This window comes from Alosa pseudoharengus, unplaced genomic scaffold (assembly GCF_046254945.1).
Source record: "Alosa pseudoharengus isolate Yale_2024_CS ecotype anadromous, Long Island Sound unplaced genomic scaffold, YU_APseudo_1.1 YU_APseudo_1.1_scf_8, whole genome shotgun sequence".
NCBI lineage: Eukaryota > Metazoa > Chordata > Actinopteri > Clupeiformes > Clupeidae > Alosa > Alosa pseudoharengus.
In genome coordinates, this window is record NW_027468870.1 from 25,479,160 (window position 1) to 25,495,422 (window position 16,263).

Here is a 16,263-nt window from a genome sequence, read left to right on the forward strand (position 1 = left end):
AGTCATGGTACATAACGGTACATAATGGTGCAAATAAATGGAGGCCAACACATTTAAGGGGACATTATGCATAATTAATCTGTGAGTCAGAGTATGAAGAACAAATATGAGAACGCTGTATTGTACTGGAGAATTTTCTTGGTGTGAATTGAAACCGACATTTACAAATGTTTTGCATGTAAATAGGTATGCCATCACTGTTATTTTGTGGCCTCCTGATGTGTGAGGAAAACAAAATTTGAATCATTTACTTATTCCTCAGTTATCACTGCTAAATTGCCCCATAAATTCCCATTTCTTTCGGTAAGGCCAAGATAATGATATTACTGTAGCATCCGTCATCATGTGTTGTCAAGACAATAACCCATTTCACTATTTAGTTTCAATGGATGAGATCCCACCCGGGGAACAGAGAAGCATTTTAAACCATATTACTTGAATTATGACTCATATTATGGCTCTTACCCATGGAAAAAGAGAAAAATTATGAGAATGGCTCACAAAAAAAATCCCTGCAATGATGGTGAAGAATGCTCCTGCGCTAATAGGTAGATTAATAATATCACTGGTATGGAAATAGAGGCTTAACCTCTCCTGAACTGGAGGCTGGAGGAGGAAGTGCTGGTTGGGGATAAGGAAGTTATGAAAAAAAACAGGAAAGGGAAAATAGGGAAAGGGACTTGAGGTGGACTGCTGGGTTTAAGATAAAGCCTTTTTAACTCAGTTGAAATTATATTAATTGTTTGCTTTGGCTCTATTTGTTGGCATCGGAGAGAATTATACAGTATGTTTGCACCTGTAGTCATATTGCAAGCACTTTCACCAATAGGTTGGTAGGTACAGGGAGGAAACTAATTTGATTGTTTCTTCTTCACAAGTCTCAGAAAAAGAAACCCACAACCCTGTCTTACTGCTCCACTTCACATAAAGACCCACATCACCTACTATAAAACCAGAAATATACAACAATCCTTCAAACCAATGGTGTCAACAACAAAAAATCATGGAAAACTGTGGTTTAAAAGTTTGTCTGTACCCTCTTGTCTGCAATTACTAAGACTGCATAACAATAATGTCCGAAAAAAACGACCTTGAGAGTATAACTCTTCAGATGAAAATATTTAGACATATCTCTCCCTACAGAGAGAATGTGTATCTTGTCTTCAGGCTGTGCAAATCAATGTTATGACTCATTAGTGTTATGTTGAAACTGCAGATCACACTGTTCAAGGTGTTATATGAACGCCAATGCAACCAGACAATCACTCTTACTTTCTTTCACTAGGATTTATCAATACACTCTATCTTTCCAAAGGAATGTTGCTAGGTTACAATGCCATTTAGAATCACTCCTGCCAATGACAACATGACAAGTGAAACAGAATACCACTGAACTGAATAGGACTAACAAGACAGTTGTGGCTCTCTGTGCTGAATAGCAGTGAAGAAGCCAGCCATTTCCTAAAACACGATAAAAGGGACACCTCACCTCATCCCCCTCCAGCTCTGAGGGAAGAGCCCATATATGAGTGATAACAGAGAGGCCCCCCACCTGTCACACCCTCCTCAGATGATCATACCCAGCTACACACACACATATGCCTGTATACCAAACATGAGCTCATTCATGCACACACACACACATGTATGTACACACACATACCATCTGAAACATAAACACATGCACATAAACACATAACACATAAACACACACTCACACTGCACACCAAACATGAGCTCACTCATGCACACACACACACACACACACACACACACACACACACACACACAAACACACACACACACACACACACTTCTTTGTGACTGAAAAAAACATTCAGGTGACATTTGAGCAGATTCACACTCACAACATAAGATCTTAAGCTGTCATCATCCAGGGAAATAGAAACATTGCAAGGAGCTGTGAGCACCAGTGTCATCTAAAAATGGCAGTGCCTGATCCAAAATAGCAGGCCCATTAGCTCTCTCCTAGTTGAAGCACTGGGTAGACTTTCAGCCCATCTGCCTGTTAGACACATGCGCTTCCTTGTATAATTACACAGTCTAGTGTGAAACAGGCCTGTAAATAAGAAGAGGAAATTAATTGTTTGTGTGCTCTATCTTGAGAGAGAAAGAGAGAGAGAGTGAGAGAGAGAGAGAGAGAGAGAGAGAGAGAGAGAGAGAGAGAGAAACACACAATGCCATTGGGCCTGTTCCATTCCTGGACCCAACAATAACATCAGTAACACTCATTGAGCATAGTGAGCTAGCACCCTCCCAATGAACCAGCCAGCCTCCGGGAGGTGCACCTCCGATGGAAATCCGCAGACAGATTTGGCAGAGGCTTTCTAACAGATGCTGCCTTCTTCCATGAAAAAAAACAAGACCCTACAGATATATCACCCTAAAAATAGCATAGAAGAAAATAGGAGAGTAGACAGATAAAAAAGAGATGACAAGAAAGACAGAAAGAAAGAAAGAAAGAAAGAAAGAAAGAGGGATATGGATGGTTCTTCACAATTTTTTCACCAGTATATGTTACGTGTTTTCAACCAAGGTTATGATTAATCTGCCATGATTGATTGCTGTGATTATTCCGAGGCGGCAGACGTTATAACTAATCACTAGGGGAAACCTGGGCTTTATGAAGAGCTATGTATGGAGTTGCACAAAAGGTTCTGCAATTCTGCCATATTCCAAAACAGGCGTGGAGGCAGGTGGGCTGTTTGTAGATTTAGGAGATGGGTCTCTTTTCAGACATGATGGAATTATGTTCAATATGACATTAAATTTAATCAGCATGTTTTTAATTCATGCAGTCATATTTGTGATACCTTTGAGGTGTTACACTTGTCATTACAGTACATGGAAATGCACATGGAGATGGTAAATACAACAAACGCATTGTCTTAAAAATTACAGACATTGAATGAATGGATGTATGCATCTCTATACCAGCCAGTCTCAGCCAACCAATCAGACTCAATAGTCAAAAAGTAACCCTCGCAAGAGTTATGTCCACAATGTGGGCAACAATTTTGAATCTGCAGTGCACACAACCATGCTGTGTGGAATACAATACCAATATTTGATACCAATATTTGCTAATTTATTGACATGATGCATGAAGAAATCAGTTGAGTAATTTGTAGCATTTTATTTAACATCTAGAGAAACAATGGATAGAGATGGAGATAGACTTTAAGTGAGAGTTTGTCATCGATGATTTCATATAAGTTTCATGGAAACAATTTTTCAACAAATTCATGTACTGACAACTGCCTCATTTGACCCATCGGTGCTTACGTGTGGCATGGAATTAAATTAGCAAAATGCTCTGTTTTGCTCATTAGATTAGTATTAGTTTGTGTGAGTCAGTATTAGCGCATTACATTGCACATACTGTGTCATACAAACATGTGTTTTGGTGTGTGTGAGTGTGTGCTTGTGTGAGTGTCTGTGATCATCTGGTTCACACTGATATATGCTTCTCAGACATGTACAACTTTATAATAAATGTTATAATAATTTACAGACAAACATGAGACTCTACTGCAATGTTCATGTTGTATTATGACCTGTTGCTTTAATGTATTATAACTCATGGTTATTCCAGATTATATAATTATTGGTCCAAATTATCAGTTAATTTTACATTATAGGCTATCATCGACCCTACTCATAACTAGACCCATGATTTCTGTGCTGTTGCCTTTTAACAGCTTTTGCTCAGTGATTTCACAACAATAATACCTAATTCTTATATAACTATATACCTATATAACAATTACGTCTTACAATGTCATATACTTTCATTATTGCTTTATGCGTGCCTGTGGTATACTGATGTGCTATGTCCCATTATAAATGATAATAAGGTATTGTTCCATCTTGTTCAATAACATGTTAAGCATAACTTGTTCAAATGCAACCGCAGCACAGTGATCAGAGGCTGTAGCTATGGGCAGGGTTGATGTTATAATGTGTTATGCAAAATGATCTTAGATCTTGGCCATTAATGATAATCTGGTATAACTATCAGTCATAATACATTAAGAACTATACCTTATGAACATTGCCACAGAGTCTTATGCCTGTTTGCAAATGATTGTAACAGTTATTATAACACATTATACTGTGTTATGAATGTATGCAGAAATCATTATAGCGGTGACCTTTATAGAAAGTGTTACCTCTTGGTTCAGGTTATATCACGTGTAAACTACTGTGAATGCAGTGCTTTCCTGAGGATCATAAGGTTTTGCAAAAATTTTCATTACTGTAACATGTATAAAGGCAGGTGCATATTAGAAACCTGGGAGAGTCTTTCTTTTTATGACTGACTAAATGGCGAGGAATTTGATTTGCTCATGGGGTCCATTTTAGGGTGAAATTGACTGTGAAAAAAAATGGACTTGGACTTGGCTTCTAATAACCATCCAGAGGGCCCCGCATTGTGAGCCACTAACAGTAGTGGCCTCTCGGTGTGCTTGCGAGTCCCCACTCCCCTCAGGCATGCGGGGGTCAGGAGGGGCAGGCAGGAGAGAGGCCGGAGCCCATCTGACCTTTATTAGCATTATAATAAAGAGTTCTGAGCAAATCTTTGACAATGTTGGGAAGATGGTAATGGAGAGGCTGAGGTGATGTTGCTGTTGTACTGTGTGTGCTGTGTGTGTGTGTGTGTGTGTGTGTGTGTGTGTGTGTGTGTGTGTGTGGTTCTGTGGTTGTGTCTTGTCTTGTACTACATCTTTGTCAGTTCATTTTCACCATCTCCATCATCAGCAGTGCCCCCCCCCCTCCTGACGGTTACCTGACGATGATGAAAATCCTCTCTCAAGGGCAAAGTGCAATGAAAGCCATTAAGGGCTTGAGAGTGAAAACGGTGGTGTGGAACCCACAGTGCTGCAACAGAATACAGAACACATCCAAGGAGGAAGTGAACACATTGTGTTTCGCATCTTTGCTTTTGAAAATTTGAATTGAGGTTGAATTACTTTTACCTGATATGCTGTCATATTGGCAAGTATCAGTATATTAGAAATATAATGACCGTTAATAGATGATCTGTCTGTATAGTGAATTGACCAGTGCAATCATAGTATAGAATACATGTATTGTGCCAAATGTGTTATTTAATCAAACGTGACTAAATTAACACGTTAATAAACACTAATAAACAGCCATTTTCATACATAGTATATATATATATATAGATATAGATATAGATATAGATATAAATATATAGATATATAGATATATATATATGCCATGATAGTGACATGTTTTCACAGGTCATAAATGTGGATAGAAAAGGTCACAGCAACTTTGCAAAATAATATGTTGCATCTACGGTGGACTAGGACATTAGAACTTGACTTGAGTTTTGTAAGAGACGCCTTCAAACACCCAATAAAGCAAACGCAAGATAAAAGAAAAGATAAAACATGACATTAAACCTTTGTTTCTCTGCCAGAGATCACCCTATAATGAACCACTGGGCTTAGACACATACCATAATGAGGAGCCTGCATTATTCTCTACATCATTTGTTAAAAATAATGGCTGAAAACTAATACAGGTAAGGTATTATGTAGCTGATGTCTTTTATCTTTTCAAACAAGGCCATCTCTTCATACACGTGACATTCTTATAATTAGGAACAGTACAATAGTATGATCATGTAACCATGTAATCATTGTCTCACTATCTCAAGTTCACACAGACACATATACACAGACACACACACAGAAGGCCATGTTATTATAAGATTTAAGAAGAACACATTTTTCATCACATGTAAAGGCTTGTGCACACACACACACACACATGAGACTGAGAGGGAGAGCTGTGCTCCTCCTAAGAAGTGGGAAGAGGGGCATAGGCGATGGGAAGGCATGTTGTGGGGTCCCCAGTGTGTGTGTGTGGGTGGGGGGGATCTCAACCAGGCCCACTCTCAATCAATTAGGATTCATGCACTCAAGAGCTCTGAGGCAGCAGCCTCCATTAGCCATGCCACACCTTCCAGCACTTAACAATGGACAGCGCTAGGCCCTTTATGCTGAGAAGAATATTCTCGAATTAATGTAGTGCTGCCATGCTTTAATTACGCATTTAATTATAAATAGACCTAAAACAATTGAGTGATGAGATGACCTTTTTTGTAAGCACAAATATGGGCAACCAGTAAAAATTACCAGTGTAATACCCAATTTATTGGAGGGAGGAGAGCAAAGGCAACATGGGTTTTCCCTTGATTTGAAGTCTTCGACAGGTTGATTCCTATGGAGTATTTGTCACATTCTGGATACACTTTTGGATAGCCCATTTCGTTTCATTCATCCATCCATTCATTCAGTTAGTTATACACAGGAAATGATTTGATGCTCTTTTGAAGAACTTTGCTGTGCTCTTATCTGCATCACAGCACCATATACCACAATACAACAGCCTTTAATCTCTCTATCAAGATGTAAGACACAAAAGAGGAAGTGAGGGAAATATCTGATCTGACACAGAAATACTACAAACACTGGTGTATGATGTGTCATATAAATATATGACATTAGAAAGATCCGAAATAGCCTACATGAGGACCAAAGTGAGTGTGATCTTTTAATATCTTTTAGGAGCATGCTACATTAAGTCTGTATAGAGACTGTTTCTCTGCTGGTGACACGGTTAAAGAACTGCAGCAAAAATAAAATTGATCTAAATTTACACGTAATCATCAATAGGCTATTCATCTTCCATTTAATTGGATTTTGAGAAAATACCTTATTGGTTAAGAACACATAACTAGTGGCATAGCCTAGTACTATCCTATAGCCTAATCATTGTTGTGATGTTTAGCTGTCTCAAACAAGACAGTGTGACAGTTATCAGCAGCGACTGGTGCCATATTTTCTCCAAGGAAATAAAACAACAACTAAAAGGTAAACACATCATTCACATCCACAATATCAAGAGATTCACGTGGCTGTTTACAAAGATTACTGGAATTGAAATGTCGTAAATTCGCAGTCACACAGCAGCAGGTTCCACATCTGGAAACATCTCCATGTGCCCGGCGATTTCTACATCCGAGGGAAGCGGCGCAATGGTGTGCTTCATTCGATAGAGCATCACTATCACCAGGGCGAGAAGAAACAATAGCAAACACACAAAAAGTCCAAGGTATGTGGACAAACTTGGTAGCTTTGTATCCGGACGTCCAAGTTGTGCTATTGTTGTGGTCCAGATGTTTTCATCGAAGGACACGTTGCGCGAGATAGTAGGGTATGCGTCAGGTGTTGGAGTGAAAAAGTTCCTCCAGATCACTCTATCGTCGAGCATATCAAACAACTCCTGTGATGTTCTGTGATATTCTCACAGAAACGTTTCACATTTCCGAAAACGGACCAGTTGTAAATCCTAGAACGGTCTATAATTTGTATGTTATATTCTCATTCTTCCTTTGGTCTTGGTCCATTGTGCACAGCTGGAGGTGGTCTTCTATTGTTACTTGCGACAGTAACCTTCTCCAACTGTTTAGGTCCAGAGACCACCGACGAGAAATGGTGTGTGTGATAGGCGCGTGTTTACGCGTGTGTGGTAGGGCGCTCTTTGTCATTCAGGATGTAAGTGTAGCTGGAGACGCACATCTCTTGACGTTACATCGGTTAGCCTTGCTGTATTCGGTGTCACGGGCTGGGCAAATAGTATGGCAGTGCAGGTGTCCTTTTCTTGATAGCCTATTTGTACATTGTATATTTTGCATAACGAGGAAAAACTGTTATTTCGTTCCGCTGCCGCCCACGTTTCTCCCGTCGTACATCAAAGATGATTAAGAATTCATGAACCATAGACGCAGCATAATATCATATCCGAGAAAATGAAATGTTCTTTATGCTGTCTGTAAAGCTACGTAAATTGGCTGTTGGTTGTGACAAAAACCATTTCAGATTTCTTGCCTTGTTAGAAACAATATAGCCTATACATTATAGCCTTATATTTAAATAAACCTTTTAAATATTACATCAGAGACCACGTGGAAATGTTGCTACAGATTAAGACTGTTTTACTGCTGTTTGTCTCTAATCACCAGCATTTCCAGTTCCTTGAACTTGTGGCACATTTTAATGTCAAAATTTAAAATAGCAAAGCAAACTTCATAACAAACAATACTGGTCTTCCTAATAGTATCATCAGCAGCGCTGGCAGACCCCCCCCCCCCCCCCCCCCTCTATCTCACTCTCTCTCACACACACACACACACACATTCGTTGCCTTTGTCATGATGATCCCTCTCCCACTCAGCACTTCTCCAAAGTTTGGGGAAAGGACAACTTTTGTATGAAAGTCAACTTTTGTATGAAAGTGTTGCCACTTCATCCCCATATACACACACATTACACATACATATTTTTACAGATAACAAACCCACATTAATTCAGGTGTCTATAAATCTTGGTTTCTGGGTATTTGTAAAAATTGCTATTTTTAATTATTTATTTCATATTATTCATCAAGGTATTTTAATGCTGGATCCATGGCTTAGTTGATGCATTCCTTTCAAATGGTTGTATGGGTGAGACATCCATTCAGCGCAACCTTGAATGCACTAATAGTAAGTGAAAGTAGCTTACGAGATTTCAAATCATCCATGCAGCAGTCTCTTAGTGGACCGCGGCCCCCGCGATGCCTCCACAGCAGTTATGTGCCACTTTTAATATAGCCTTATTCAAAGCCATCTCAACACCTGATACTGAAACATCCATACCTCAGCTCAAAGCCAAATGCAGTTAGGGCTTTGTCAAATGCTCCTCTCATAAGCCGACCACAGCTTTCATCCTTATTTTTTGTCTGGACCTATTTGGTCAAGACGAGTCTTTTCCTGCTACATAACTCCATCATCAGGATTTTGCATGGGCAGCTGTTGATATATCCTAACACTTACATTGTTGCTAGCCATGCCCTTAATAACGATATAACACATCTGTATAATTGTCCTATTTTGCACAGTCTGGGTCCTCATTGTTGTACTAATTTGCATGCTCTGTGGTGTAATAAATTGTACATGGCCTTTTCTTACCATGTCATAATGTAATTATTAGCCCATAACTCTTAGTATTAGAATATTAATGGCTTGTCATTGCTGCCCAGTATGGTCCAGTGGCAGATGTAGCCTTCTGGCTGTGCCCAGTGTGTGCACGTTGTCACGGCGACGTCTGGGCCTCAGATTGTTGTATCATCAGGTCCATCTCCACCTCCACAGGGCAGCCAGCAACCCTCCTCCTCCTCCCCTGCTTCGGATTCCTCAATAATTTATCAGCTGTGAGCAGCTTTTTCCTTTAAAATGCTTTTACGCAAACACACACACACACAGGCACACACACATGCATGCACACACACACACACACACTCATACGGATACACAAAAACACAAATATTTATGAGGACACGCACACACACACACACACACACACACACACACACACACACATATACACACACAATAATATGCACACAGGCATTCAAACATATGCATATGAGCACCGGGAGTGCACAAGGGAGTGCACACAGCACAGGGACACACACACGTCTACACACTCAAAGATATATAGCTGTGACCCTGAATGTTGTCTGTCAGTAGGTGCTCACAGTGCAGAATATGCAATACCATATGAAAGCAGGGCAGTGAGTCACAAGTGAGTCAAAGCAGGGCACTGAGTCACAAGTGTGAGAGTGTCACTGATGAGACATTCCTCCTCGCCTCTGTGGAGGGGATGATTCACTATGAAAAACGTAGCTCGTTTTACAACCAGAGCAGGGCCTGGTCAGTTAAATTTAGAATGAACACGGGCGTGGACATTACAATTATGTGTGCCATCATGACACATATAGGCCTACTATAAGTAGCATGGTCCAGGCCCTAAGTCCAAATTCAGGGATGAGCACCACCTTACATTTTTATTGCCTGTGAAGTCATCCTATCCACAGGGCACTATCTCGGACTGGAATGGCGGAGAGCTGCAGTGTGCAGGATGAGGGAGAGTGAGTGACAGACAGAATCATCCAGAAGAGATGAGGCTTCAGTGGAGGAGGAGGAGGAGATGTCTGCATCACCAGTCACTGTCCAACACCATACCTGCCTCAGCCAGCTTTACATCCTGCCTGTTTCATGGTGACATGGAGAAAGTAAGATGGTGTCACTGCTAAAAATTAGGAATATGTTATGTATATTTGATGTGACAAAGGTTATTATAAAATGGAACAACCTGCATATGATAGTAGTTGTGCATACATATGATGGTATGGTTATGATGATGTCCCCCCCCCCCCCATCAGTAGATGGACCATATCACTGAAACATGTTAACCCTTTGCAGACGGCCCATTCTAATCTTGGTACCCCAGTACCCATGACGTTCAATCATATATTTCTGCCATACTTCATCCGATCAAAACTTCCTCATAAACATCACATCATAAGCTTTACGGCGATATGACTGGTTAAGGGATTTGTGGCGTGAATTTTTCTTTTACTACATGAAAGAAAAATCAAGTTGACGTCTCCTTCAGGATACCAGTAAATATCATTACCAAGACACATACACACATACACACATTTACACTTACACACACCAGCACACACACACATGCGGACCCACACATCAATGCTGCTTCTAAAGCAGACATGTCTAATCTTTGAGTTGAAGGAATAAGAGTATCTCTGCACAGCAGAACAGAGAAGTAGAAAAGACTCCTGGGAAAGTTGATCCTTTTTGAAGTTGAAATTAAGTCCTCTTCTAATGCCTGTTTTCTGCCAAATTTGCCTTTCGTAACAGAGATTCACCAACACCATATGACATGTGGGAAACTAGTCTTGATGCTGCAAAACCTCTCAATGAACAGATGGCAGAAAATATTCCATATTTTTATGGACTGCTAGTGTTCCCTTGCAATTCCATTGCATTGTATCACTAAATATTTGTGCACATTTACAAATCTACTGTGTAACACACACTACAGTGGTCAATGCAATAATCAGAGATGGGAAGTAACGAAGTACAAATACTTTGTTACTGTACTCAAGTAGATTTTTCAGATATCTGTACTTTACTATTTATTTTTTAGACGATTTTTTACTTTTTACTCCTTATATTTTAACACAAATATCGTTACTTTCTACTCCCTACATTTTAGGAAACTGGCTCGTTACTTTAGTTTCAAATAATTTCAGTGGAGTTAGCCTACCGTTATTATTTTTCGCGTCATCAATAGCGGATGGGAATATAGCCTACATTGCACTTGACGCACCACTACAAGATGACTTGACAGATTTGGGCGGCATTCATTCGCGGCAAATCATTACAGCTTGATGGCAGAAACGTTAACGTTAGCACGTAGTAGTAGCTTATGTCTCAACTAAATTTAGTCAAAAATGCCCTCCTCCTCTCCTCCTCTCCTCGCCTTTGAAGCTTCCTTAACTTCTAGCTGCAGTGTAGCCTATATCCTTAGCAATAAGGATATAGGCTACAAACCTGCAGCATTGGGTTTTGAACAGGATGTAGTGGAGGCTAAACGCAAGTAAACGCAGTTTCCACCTCGGAAAATTCAGAAATAGTTTATCCATCTCTTAGATTTTATCCACCTCTCAAAAGGGTTTATTCACCAATTACAACTGTTAACATTTAGAAATCACACTGTATTATCCATAATAACAATATGAACACTAATCAACACTCTATGAACCACTTAATGCCACCTGTATTGTTATAAACATTGGACAATAACCTCCACCATCATCAAGCATGTTCTGAATGCCTTTTCTAAGAATCAGATACCATATGGCGCAGTCCATCTTATCGTGATCACAGAATTCATAGTTTACCCACCTCTGATTTTACCACTACATTCCTGGTCTTGAAATATTCACAGGAATTAAATATTCATGTTGTTTTATCCAAAATGAGTTGTGCAGATGTAGGCATATAGTCCATCTTATACACACCCATGAAGCCAACAAAGAAAATGCAAAAATAGAGACTTTGGTGTAATTATTCCATTTTGTGTAGTCATTCTATATCAGAACCTGACAGAGGCTACAATCCAAATAGTCTACAAGAAACCTCAGAAATGCATACTTTTATTGTCAGTATGCATTTTGGGTAACCAAAAGTCCTATGGAGAGTTTCCATAGGGCATTACAAAACGCATGAGCATACCTTGGCAAATAGTGATCTAAAGAACTAATTTTTCATTCTACATTGATACTTTTGCACACAGCTTCGCAAGACCTGGTGCTAGGGCTCAGTTGTGTTTCTACAATCATATCAAGTGACCTAGAGGGCTGAAATATGGTTAATTCAGAGATGCTTGTTATCCGGCAGAAAGAAAAAAACAATATTCTAGCCTCTGTAACTCTGTGCCAGTGCAAACTACAGGATCTTAGCTTTCTAAAGATGTCCAGCATTTGATGACAGGCCAAAAGAACACACTGCCCTCTGAAGTAGGCACTGCAATGTTGGGGGGCTAGAAATGGCCCAACAGGTTATGGGAAGATTTAAAAAGAGAGACTGGCACTCTTGCACTCTGGTAACATGTGTGTGGTCCAGGTAGCGTTGCATAAAAAATGGTTGTCATTCACAAGACTACTTTTACTTTTATACTTTGTTACTTTTACTTGAGTAAAGAAGTTAAATCAGTACTTCTACTTTTACCAGAGTATTTTTTAACACAAGTATTTGTACAAGTACGTGAAGTGAGTACTTTTGCCATCTCTGGCAATAATCAAAATATAATATCCTTCATGCCCTTTGACATGCTTTAAAAAGCCTACAGTGTTACGTGAAATATATTTTCACTCCAGATAACATTTAATAATTGTCCCTAGTAACAAATAATGCAATTATTAAGAAGTTTTGTTGCAGTGGGAGTGGGTTTGGCAAATATCTGCTGTACCTTGCAGTGGAGTGTGTTGAAAACATTTCACTGCACAGTTGCAAGACGGTTCCTGTACTTGTTCCATTCATTTTGAGCACTCAGCAATAGACCAAAATATGAAGTGATTTACGGTGAGCCTGAGATCATTATGTGGGGCAAGGGCACAGCATGGCCCTGTATCAAAAGGCCCTTCACTGAGATACTGGGCTCTTTCTTCTCCAGAACTCAGCTAGATTGTCTTGTGATGAATCCCTCTCCTTTCACTCCCTCCCAAAGATCCTCCATACTTGGCTCGGTCACAGACAGTCTGAATGATCCGAATCCTGTGACATCACACTTTTGTTCTCTAATCCACTCTCAGATTGGAAAAGCTCCGGCCATGGAGAAATAAAATCGACCATGTTCAGGCTTTTTCTAGGGCTTACCTGACAGCGTGAAGTGCCTTGAAACTCTTGCCAAAGCACTTGTGCAACAGCATCATATGCCTGTTTATCTGACACCCTGCCATGGGCTCAGATTCCTATGGGTGTCTGGTGCTATGCAAGCAGGAATGCGGACTCATCAGCCCCACCACATCTACCTCTACTACAGGCAACATTCTCTCCCCTTAGAAACCTGAAGCTTTTGTCATTTTGACGCCTACCACAAGAGTAGTTCCTTTATGGTGGGATAATATTTTAGTTGAACTGTCATTGCACACACATGGTTAAGAATGAATAAGTTGAGCGTCATGATAATCCTCTTTGGGCAAAACTGTTCTGCTCCACTGTCATACACAAGGCTGTTTTTTGTTGCTCTGCACAGGCAGTTTTATACACCCACTTTCAGGGATATTGGCTTGTCTGCTTCAAAGACATATCATTCATTTCCCTGTATATCCACTTTGAAATGTTTTAAATTGAGTTGTACTGCAATGCACTTGTCACTTTGCACAATTAAGTTACTAAAAGTTATTTGCATATGTCCTTCCTGTTGTTGCAAATTTCCAGGAAGGGAATGCACAGTCTGAACCATGCAGTCACAGCTTTGTAAGGGTGTATAAGAAGAGAGTGCCTTAATATTTTAAGCACAGGAAACATTTGCCAAACAAAAATATGTTTTGCAGATACATGTGTAGCTTTAAAATTACCAGAGCATTACCACAGTTTTATCATTTAACATATTTTACACATGAATGACACAGGTCACAGGTGATGTTAGATGCCTTCAGTAGTCATATAAGGACAACACTTACGGTCTATGGAGAATTTCGCTAATGACTAGACTCAGTCACGGTAGACTTGCAAATGAGAATAAATAGATCTGTCACTTCATTGCAATGCATCTATTACATCTACAATGAAGGGGCCTTTTTGATAGTATCCCTACTTTAAAAGCCTTTTTGTGATATGCAGTAACTCATCAGTTTGGAGATTCAATAATAATAATACGAAAAATGTTCACTGAACATCAGTCTTCTTCTTGAACCTAAGGAGGTGCATTTCAAGCAGAACCCTCTCCATTAGCTTCCTACCATCAGTTATTGAGAGCAGTTATTTACGCCCTCCCCTGTCTCAGTATAGCATTGTGCAAATATAGGACACAACCTAAAAATCCCTCTCTCTCTCTCTCTCTCTCTCTCTGCCACTCAGGTATAACAAGGCACTTCCTGTCTACCCATCTACTGCCTTAAAATAGCATAGTCATGAATAGTGATACTGTCAAAAACTGGCTGTTCTTTGTATGGCGAAAAGGGATGTAATAACATTGGCAACAGTCTGGGTACATTCTGACATATTCAAAAACAGTTTTCATTATTTCTAAAAACAATGAACATTGTCTCTTTACAATAGACAAAATCTGGTTAATTGTAGTAATGAAGATACAATTACATCATATAGCACAATGCCTATGTCACAGCATTTAAACACAGATCATTTCTATCATTCCTTCAATAATATTCCCTGGATTGTGTTGTCACTCTACAGTAGCTGTAAATTTGAAACATATAGTTGAGGACAGCTTAATATTTGATGTTGAGCGCAGATACTGAGGCAAACATTCTATTTCATGATGCAGCCATGCTCTGACACATGAATCACAGTTTCACCGGCGGCACGAGCAACGCTGATCCCCTGCAAGGCAATAAATCATTTCACTGCATTCACACTAATCACAGGCAATCTTAGCAGCGGAGTCCCTGACAGCAGGAGAGCAGCAGAGGCGCGAGCTCTTGAAAGGAAGTCGTAAGTATATCCAGAGCGCCGTGTGTCGCCTCGCTCGCATGAGGGCATGATTCACCAGCACGGCTGGCAGACCTGGCCCCATGTGGCCGAACCAGGTGCAGCTTTAGAACAAGTCTGTGTGTGTGTGTGAGTGTGTGTGTGTGTGTCTCTGTGTGTATGTGTGTGTATGTGTATGTGTGTGTGTTTGTGTGTGTGTCTCTCTCTCTCTCTCTCTCTCTCTCTCTGTGTGTAGTGTGTGTGTGTGTGTGTCGCCTCCATCACCGAATAGTGTGATTCTAGCTGCCGCTAGGTAAGAGAGGACAATGGCCATACAGGAACACCTGCTGCACCACCTGTTTCCAAAGAGCCACATTTATGGGTAAACATTTTTTAACAGAGAAGTATTTTCCATGCATAAATACATTAAGAAAATGACTTGCCATACACAAAGTCTTTGGATCAATGGAAGGAACTTTGTATCTATGTCCTTAGAACTTTGTATCTATGTCCTTAGAATACAGCTCCATTTATAAACTATTTGAAGACATCAAAGACATACGTTTGGTTTGACTTTTATTTTGTCCCCTCAAAAGACCTCAACACCATCCGCAGGATACAATAACACACATCAGTTGCTTTGTGTGCAGTTTTGCAGAGCAGTGAATGGCTTCTGGAGCAGGGGGGGGGGGGGTGGCTGTGGGTTTAAATGTTCAAGAAGCTTTTGAATAGAGCTTTTGCTTTAGGCAGGAATGACACACAGACTACTGCTTCTGATGTACGGGTGAAGTAAAAAAGAAAGAAAGAAAGAAAGAAAGAAACAGGAAACAAAGAAATAAATAAAACAGGAAGCAGGAAAAAAGGTCTGTTTGAGGTGGAGTGTGCAGTCAGGTTATTTATCTTTTTGCATACACTGGAGTGTCTACTGTATGAGGTATGAGGTGTTTTATTTTTACCTGTGTGGAAGAAGGAGAGGAGCGAAATAAAGGTTCTCCAGGGAAGTGTTTTTCTTATCCCCCTGACTCCCCCTCTCTCCAGCTACCACACTAACCTTGCAGTAAAGAGACAACAGCCCTTTTCAGGTGGATGTTTCTCTCAAATAGGCCAAGCAGACTGTGGACCTGTTACATTTTGAGGCT